Here is a 9196-nt window from a genome sequence, read left to right on the forward strand (position 1 = left end):
GCGAGGGCGGTGCCAGCTGCCTGCCAGCTGCCCTGCCAATGCACTCAGGAAAACAGCTGCGTTGGACCCCAAGACGAGACGTGGTTTTTGACTAAGGGGAGGTTGGGAGCCCCAGAGCTGCATTGTTGAGTTGTGTGTTGTTTTCCACCCTCCAGAAACAAAAGCCAGTTTGGTTTAACTGGAGGAGCGGTATGGCACTGCCCCAGGAATAAATTGCTAAACGCAGCAGCACCGGCACGTTGAGCCGGGATCCTGAGGAACAAGGGCTCTGACAGCCCGTGGCGTGATCCATCGCCCCTCCGCGCCAGCTCGCTCATAGAGCGAATCCAAGATGCGCTTTGGAGGAGCCCTAATGAAATCTGCAGACACTTCACTGCCCTGGTTGGACTGCTTTGCCTTCCCTCCCCCAACAAGACTCTTCAAAACAGAGCTTGGAAGCAGCCTGCGATACTTAAGTCCTGCCTTTCTCGACTCACAGAGGGAACCAAAAGAAACTGTTTTGAAATAACAGTGCAAATCAAATTACCCGTCACAGATAAGGGGGAGAGAGGTCAAATATGAAAAGGCTTTAGATGAAAGAAGAATTAGCCTGCAACCCACAAGGAATAACTCAAGTCAAGTCTCATTTTCAGCACCCCCAGAATCTGGCGCAACAGAGGTCCCTAACGAAGCCCAACAGATAAACCTGGCCAAGACATTTGTCATACCGCCGAACACAGAGCCATTTCACCAACCACATGCTAAGCATCAATTGTCCCCTAAAACGGGAAAAATATATCAATGTATTAGAGGCCATCATCAATCAGCCCAGAGGAAACCAAGCAGCCCTGGTCAAGTTCCAGCCAGAGCTATGGGAAGCCACGCCGTGGTTTGAGTCTGGAGATACGCAGCAGCCTCATGGGCACCTCCTCCTCCTCCCCCCAAGCTGCATCCCTTGGAGGTGGGGTTGGGGACTTGGCTGCCCCTGCCTGCAGACATCCCCAAGGCACCCGTCACAAAAAAGAGCCAGGGGGAGGACGGGGCAGACCTTTTCCTCTTGGCACTCCCGGCACTCCCCAGACTCGGCGGGGTTATCAGTGGGCTTGGGACACTCCTGGGGTTCCCAGCAGGGCTTTTCCACTGTCTCCACTTCAACTTTCCTCCTTTTCACAGCAAATGTTCTCCCTACCTTTCCCAAAGCCATATTTTATCCCTTTTGGTCACAATCTTCCTTCTCCCTTTTGAGTGCAGCCGAAAACAATTTAAGACCAGACCCAACGCAGCCCTACCAAGGCTGGGCTTGGCTTGGAGGCCAGGTGGGCACCCTCATCCGTGCTGAGACCCACCTCCTGGATAAAGAGGCTCCAGAAATTCCTGTCACTCGCCACCGAATGAAGCCAGCCAGCTAAAGGGAGGTGGTTGCTAAGCTTGTGCTGGCCGTATAATTCCCAGGGATTGGGGAGGATTTCAGAAACTGCTCTATGCAGTGGGGAAGGATGGATTTTTTTTTTCCCCCCTTTTTCTCCTTCAAACTAAAACACATAATTGAAAAATGAAATTCTGAAAGCTTTCTCAAGGACTTTGGGTATTTAATCACCTTTAAAGCACAGGAAATGCCCCCCATTCCCTTCCTGATTTAATGGGAAACAGGTCTCTTGTTCCTGCAGGCCCTCAGAAACCATTTGATAATTGCCCCTTGATAGAGCACAAATACAAACGCATGATGCTGTTGTACCTACATCCTCCTAAATACCGTAAAAACCTCTTGGTTTGTTTTTTTTGTTTGGTTGGTTTTTTTAAATTGCATTGAATTTATGGATTCCAAACCTTTCCCCCTTGGGGCAGTGGAATGAATTAATGAAAAAAGAGATGAAAAGAACTCAAAAGGCCCATAATAAATCGGATAAAGGGCATCTGTCTGTGGCTGATGCACACTGATGCTCTGTCCGTGAGAGCAGACCTGTACAGGAAGAAATGCTTTAAATGTTTTCCCGCTGCTGATGTGCATGCAGTGCAGGAGTGAGCTTTTGAGGTGGTTTTGTATAAACCTCCGTACTCTCCCTTCGGAGGAGCAGCAGCTTGGCCGGGTAGAGAGGTCCTGCAGTGGGGGAGCAACGTGTGCCACCACATTTTCCCAGGGCCCGGCTTATTAGATCTTGTTATTGCTACTGAAGCATTTAATGTCCTTTAAACGTGGGGAAGGAGGTTTGCTTTTACCTAGTGGACATCCATAAGACACCTTGCCCATCGTTGTCATCCCCACACACAGGCCTGAATAGCAGGGGTGTTACACGGAGGCTTGTCTCCAGGCTGGAAGATGCAAAGCACAAGCAACACAGCTCTGAGTTGCTGCCATCAGCTGAGGTTTGTGGTCCCTTTCTGAGCTCAAAAAGCAAAGCACACAATGGCAGCGTGCTGCTGCCCACCGTTAGGACACCCATGGGGATGACACCACCCCTCCCTCCCAGACTGCTGCCGCCCTCATGCTGGTCCCTGAGAAAAAGCTGCTCCTGTGTCTGCAGTTGTGGAGGGTTTGAGGGTCTTGGTGCTCCTGCTCTAGCCCCTGGTTTTCTGGGCACTCTCGGGTTTGCGTAACAGAAGTCAAGAAGCAAATCCAAGCCCTGTGCACTCACCTCCCAGGTGGCTTCCCAGATTTCCACACCCTTATAATCATACAGAAATCCCACAGTCCAACCTGATAAAGCCCCTTAAGTAAACACAGAGATGATCCCTTTTCCTCAGAGCCTGTAATTAGCTGTTCTAGATCTGCTTCGTCCCTGCTGAAGCCTTTCATTAGTGCAGCTGGAGAGACTCTATCTGCACAGCCATGAAATATGAACATATTCACAATCTCAGCAGAAACTGTTTTTCCTAAGTAACGCTGTTGTAAAGAGGGCAGACTGTGACTTCCTCACAACCTATAGTTGTTTTTTCTCATTTTCACAATAGTAATTGTGAAATAATTTAATAAAAATAATTTAATAAAACTGTATTATCTGTTATCCTCTGAACAGCATTGCACAGCCCTGCTGAGGAGCCCTGGTTTTCCTGCACCTCCAAATTTGCTCCCCATTGCTATTCCCAGAGCAGCTCCCACAGGAGCAGTTTTCCACTCAGGGATGGCTCGCCATCGCTTCCCTCAGCTTTTCCTCCCTCCTCCTGCTCTGCAACATTCTTCAGCCAAGCCTTTGCAGCTCAACCACTCTGGCTCTTCTGCTTTATTTATCTTTTTGCTGTCTTCGTCTTGACCCACGAGTTTTCTCTTTTACCCTTCCACTTTTCTCCCATCCTGCTGCAGGGGAATAAGTGAGTGGCTGGGTAGGGGCTTAGCTGCCCACCAAGATCAACCCACCACCACACGATTTAACATCTGTAGGCCACTGAATAGGGGACTGGCTGTACTGCCTGCAAGTTGGAGAGCCTAACCTGCCCTCACCAGGCCATCTAGGACTCACATCAGGTTGTTCACATCTTCACTGAGATCTGCAGCCATCAGTACATTCCACTGTACAGTCTCAGCAGTAGATGCCATCAACCTTTTGGGTTCCCTTGGAAAACACCCAGTGTTGCTGGCTTTATCTATTGCCTGCTGCTGGGCAATTTGTCTGACTCTTGTTTGCAGGCACAGTCTGCACGGCAGTTCCTTTCACTTTGAACCCCTCTCTTCTTCCTTCAAACATGTGTTGTTACAGCTATACCCCGTGGCGGACTGTGAGGGCATCTGCTGTCTAATTCACGCACAAAATGGCTCCAACCCACGGCTCCGCGTCCACACCACACACTCACTTGGCCAGTATCAGTCTTTCCAGAGGCTCTGAACCTACTTTCTGCACACTGTCTGAATTTGCTCTACCTGGGACCAAACACTGGCATTTAAAAGTCTCTGTCTTGATAGAGTTACTGTGGGGTCTCTGGGTATTCTCCAGTGCTTTGTCCTGTGTTCTTGGAGCCCACCTACAGCCTTTAGTATCAGCTTTTTAGCATCTCTTGAGATAATTTCCTTCCATACGTGATGTTTCTTCAAAGTTGGATTTGCTGTTGACAGATCTCTCATGGGTCACGGCTGCCTTCAGGCATGACAAAAGAGCACCAGCTTCAAGCACCAGCCTCCTGGACTGGGTGGTCCTGCTTGATTTTGCTTGATTTTTTTTGTTTTGGTTTGGTTTTTTCATTTGTTTTTTTTTTTTTTAAATCTACCACTCTTTTCCTCCCACTATTTACCTGGGTGGCCTGAAGCACATCCTCTTGCTAAAATACCACCTACCTGGGGATAAGGCTCTTGAAAACGGCAATTCATGCCCTCCCACTTCAAGCGTTGCTGTGATTCTTATACCAGCATAGGATGGGAGATTGTTGCTTTGGTTTGGTTTTTTCATTTGTTTTTTTTTTTTTTTAAATCTACCACTCTTTTCCTCCCACTATTTACCTGGGTGGCCTGAAGCACATCCTCTTGCTAAAATACCACCTACCTGGGGATAAGGCTCTTGAAAACGGCAATTCATGCCCTCCCACTTCAAGCGTTGCTGTGATTCTTATACCAGCATAGGATGGGAGATTGTTGCTTTTTCTTAATGTCGAGGAAATCATGGCAGTCGTCCCCAAGGGAGCAGATTTCTGCTGCCATGGCCAGGCTTTAGTCTATTCTCCCTTAATGAGACAGAAAGCGCTTCAATTCCTGGACATGACCATGTTATTGCACTTTTTCATCAGGTATCACAACATTTTGCTCCAGGGTAAAGTGTGAAACAGCTCCCAGCCTCTCCCCACTGGGAGCTCAAGCTCAGCTCCCAGTCTCCCTGCAACATCCTGGATCACCTGGCACAGTCCCCTTGCTGCGAGGGCACCAACATCCCCGAGCACCTGGCTTTTAGCACACACGCTATTTTTTTCCAGCACCATTATCGCCAAATGTATGTTTTTGCTAAAGCTGTCACTACTTGAGTGCAAGAGCATTTCAATCCCCACTTTCTGAGTTTTGCTAGTAACTCTTCCTTGCTTAGCAACAGATGCTTTTGCAGCCAAAAGTCCTAAGATGAACTTTACCTGGTCAAGAGCAGATGGGATTCTTGGAAAAGGACCATGAAAGAAAGAGAGAGAAAACAGCTTTTGGAGCTTTTTGCAGCTGTTGCGCAGCCCCCAGGAACCTCTGCCCAGAGCTCTGACCTCTGCTGGGAACTGGGGGTGCCCAGGGAGGGCAGCAGCAGCCGCCTTGTGCTTACAGATACCCCCTCTCCTGTGAGCAGCATCCTCACTCCAGCCCCTCCTCGAGAAAAGCAAACGATGCTCCAGGGCGGCTTCGCAGATTACACCAACATTTTTACCTGTATGATCCAGGCAGGGGGAACAAATGAGTTCCCAACACCCTCAGTGGTCTTCAGCGTAGCCTGTAAGAGATCAACCATGCACCAGCCTTGGGAGCAAGTTTCCACTCAGCACAGATTCAAATCCCACCATAAAAGCAGGACGTTTTGCTGGCACAGGCTGAACTCTCGACATCGGCGTGCTCCGGCTGTGTATTTAACACCAGACCCTGCTCTTTCCCCTGCAGCGCTCCCATGGCTAGAGACGTTCAAGGCACAAAGCCTTGACTTGTTGCCCAGAGTGAGAAACAGCCTTTTTCTCCTTTTTAAAGAAAAAAAAAAAGAAAAAAGAAAACAACATCTAACCCTGGAGGAGCCTTGCTAAGGCTGTGGAGCAGCCCCCACCCATGTGTCTGACTGGGCATCCACCCCTCGCACCCAGCCACAGTCAAAGGGCTGGGGCCACATTCATTGCAGTTCAAAGTTATTTTCTTTAGGATTAACAGATTTCTGGCTACAAAAATTTCCACGGCTAAAGCAGCAGTTATTGAAATATATAATTTCATGCTGAGCCCCCGGTGTGGGTGCCACGCCATTAAGTTTAACCCTCCCTGCTGCATTGCGTCAGGATTATGTCCACGTGCTCATGGCGAGCAGCGAGCCCAGAGCGTTTCAGGCGAGATTAAAGCAGCTCTGGATCACAGATGCATTTGCAGGCCCGACATGTCAACACTCATGGCCCAGGTCCTGCTCCCCAGCAAGCTGCATGCCTGGGGCTGGACCAGCAGGTTTTAACCAGTGGATTTGGAGGAGAAAAAAGTATTGTTGCAGCCACAGATAATCAGATACTGCAGGTCCTGAAGACCCGAAGGAAGCCCTGTCACAGGCTGCCCTCCAAAACATAGACCCCAGCACTTTTAAACAGCCTCTCTCCATCACCCTAATTTGTAGGGTCTCAAAACCACAACTCAGCAGTGAGTATTTATCAGAGCCCAAAGTGCACATTTGGCTTTGCGGAGCGAGACCTGGGGCTTCTTAAAGGATTAGCAGCCTCTGACAAATGCACTGCACAGAGAATGAAATTGTTTTTGAAATAATGCCCACTCCCCTCGAAACAAGCCCTCAAGGCTGTAAGAGCTGGACTGGATCATCTGGCAGTGGGATTTCACACCAGTAGATGAACTCCCCCTGCTCCTGGAAGACCCTTCCCAACCTTCTGCTCAGAACTGCCCCCATGCCTCCTCTTGAAGGAGCCCTCCTACCCATGCTGACACACATTACAGCCAGCTGCCAACCCCACATTCTCCGTAGTCCCAAAGCATATCCCATCCCAGGGCCATCACCATGCCTGCCAATCCGGGCTCTGCTGCTCAGACCTTCCCAGACTATAGCTGGAGCTTAAATGTTAGCTCCAAAACTTGTCTTCTCCAACAAGGAGGGAGACAGTAAAAGGATATCAAAACTGAAGCACAGCTGGTTGCCTTGTAGTCAGAGGATGCTTCTAGTTGACCTGGATGGAGAAGCTTGACTTTAGATGGTTCAGTCGTCTCCAAGGACAATACACAAGACAAACAGAGGGAAGCCAAGGCTGAATGAGACCATGAAAGAAAAAGGGTGGATCTGCTTCACCCATCTGAACTTGAGGACAACACTGAGAACCTCTCCTGAGCCATGGACAATGTGGAGGATCTGCTCAGATGGGGAACAGACATGATCCATGGGTTTGTGAGAGAGGCTCCCACCCAGCCTACACAACTGGGCAGAGCAGAGCTGGACAGTCATGGACACAGGACTTACCCTGGAGGTGAAGGATGTCTATGGGGGACCTGCCATAGCCATGAAGATACAGGCACCACGTGAAAGGGCAACAAGGATCTCTGGGACTCACATCACACTCCCTACAGAACCATCTTGAGAGCTGGCAGGTCCATATCCAGTTGTCTTCAAAGCACCAACAACTCCACGAGACAGAAGAGAGACAGACACAAAACATTCGTTTTTCTCTCTGATGATTTTCTGGGGTTTCACTCGCTGTGTCTTTTCAGGAAAATTCAGCCGCTCCCACAGACTTCTTGCCGGAAATTCACTTTCAGTGGGATTGTTTTTGTTATTCTACAATCCCTACATGCAGGCACTTGTCAACATACATCTTGGAGTGGCAAGAAAACTCGGCAGAAGCTCCAGCAATTTCTCTGCCATAGACATCCCAACATACACGTGGGTATCTTTTGAACGACAAGCTCCTTTGGTACCGAGGCCTGCTTCCATGACACCAGGGAACCATTCTGATTAGAGCGGATGAAATATCACATCACACTGAAGGCACCAGGTGAAAAGAAGATCAGCAAGCAGAAACCAAGGTGGTACTATAATTAACTTTTTCTTTTTATTTACACCACAAGAATAACAAGTTGTCATAATGTGGTACAAAATACTGGACTCCTAATAAAGTTGAAATTGAAGTCGGTACTGTCAGAGAAAGACACCATTGGCCAGTAAAAAAAAAACAAAACAAAACAAAAACCCCCAAACAAAAACAAGAATGAGAAAAATATTCCAACTCCACCAAGTAAAAGAAAGGACCATCAGAAAACTGAGCACAAAGAATGCTACCATCACTTAAAGTAGGGTCGATAAAAGAGAAAAACAAAACAAAACAAAAACCCCCAAACAAAAACAAGAATGAGAAAAATATTCCAACTCCACCAAGTAAAAGAAAGGACCATCAGAAAACTGAGCACAAAGAATGCTACCATCACTTAAAGTAGGGTCCATACAATAAGAGTGAAATTGTGTCTAAATTACAGGGTAAACCGGTAGCTGCTACCAATGGTGACATCATACTGAGCATGTATAGGTATAAAGTAGAATATAATATAGTTACAACTTTTTGATACTACATATCTGTAATAAGCTCTTGGGTGAATAATGTTTCAACCCCTCCCCCCCACTTTTATATATATATTATATATATAAGTTTGTCATCCTCATAAATTGGAAAATAGCGCCTCCACTATGGAGCACAGAAAAGTGTTAATTTATTTTCTTTCAATAGGATACTTTTTCATCAATATCAAAGACAAAGAGAAGATGAGCTGAGAACGAGCTCAACTTCATGACAATGAAGAAACATGTTTTCCTTTTGATGTAAAGTCTCGTTTTAAACCACAGTGTTGCACAGTACACGACTGTTTTAAGTGAAACCCAGCGATAATACATCATGTAAAAGTAATCTTAAAAAAGTTAACGCCGCTGTGCTGAAGAGTTAACTCTTTAAAGTCCTCGTCATCTCATCTCTTTAGAATTAATGACTACGTGTGGTGACAAAGGGTTGCATCCAACCTCCCCACCCAGCCGAGAAATCAAACCAAAACACCAACCCAAATTAAAAGGAAAAAAAATTAATGACACAGGCAGTTTACTTCGTGTGTTCTGCGTAGTTTCCCTAAAAACACTGTTTCCACATAAATACAATAAACTCTATTATTGGTAAGTCACAAGTGCTAGATAAACATCTTCTTCTTCTTCTTTAAATGAGAAATGTTTAAGTAGTCCTTTTTATTTACTCTTTTTTTTAACAATAAAAAGCACAATTTCTTATCAAGTTCAGTAAGACGCAAAAAATGTTCCCACTCTCCTTCCTTTGCGTGTAGCTGCGTGGGTGCGTGTGTGGGTGCGTGAGTGTGTGTTTGTGACAACAACGTCCCAACCTTTAGTCTCCGCAAATGCCACGAGAGGAAAAGAAAAAACAAAACCAAAAGAACCAACCCAAAAAATCCCTAAACCACAATTTTTTTTGTTTTTCAAAGCTGCCAAGTTTGGCGTGCAAAATCTGTATACAATATAAAGACATGCCAACCTTACAGACCATGCAACCTCAAGGTGTAGGAAACTTAAAAAAATATATTCATATATAT

The 9196-nt window shown here is 46.8% G+C and overlaps 1 pseudogene; it reads right to left on the reverse strand.

Moving 5' to 3' along the window:
- Nucleotides 1-7568: 7568 nt before the first annotated feature.
- LOC104489233 lies at nucleotides 7569-9058 on the reverse strand (annotated as a pseudogene).
- Between the last annotated feature and the right edge of the window lie 138 nt (nucleotides 9059-9196).

The sequence above is a fragment of the Buceros rhinoceros genome, unplaced genomic scaffold, assembly GCF_000710305.1.
Source record: "Buceros rhinoceros silvestris isolate BGI_N320 unplaced genomic scaffold, ASM71030v1 scaffold752, whole genome shotgun sequence".
Classification (NCBI taxonomy): Eukaryota; Metazoa; Chordata; class Aves; order Bucerotiformes; family Bucerotidae; genus Buceros; species Buceros rhinoceros.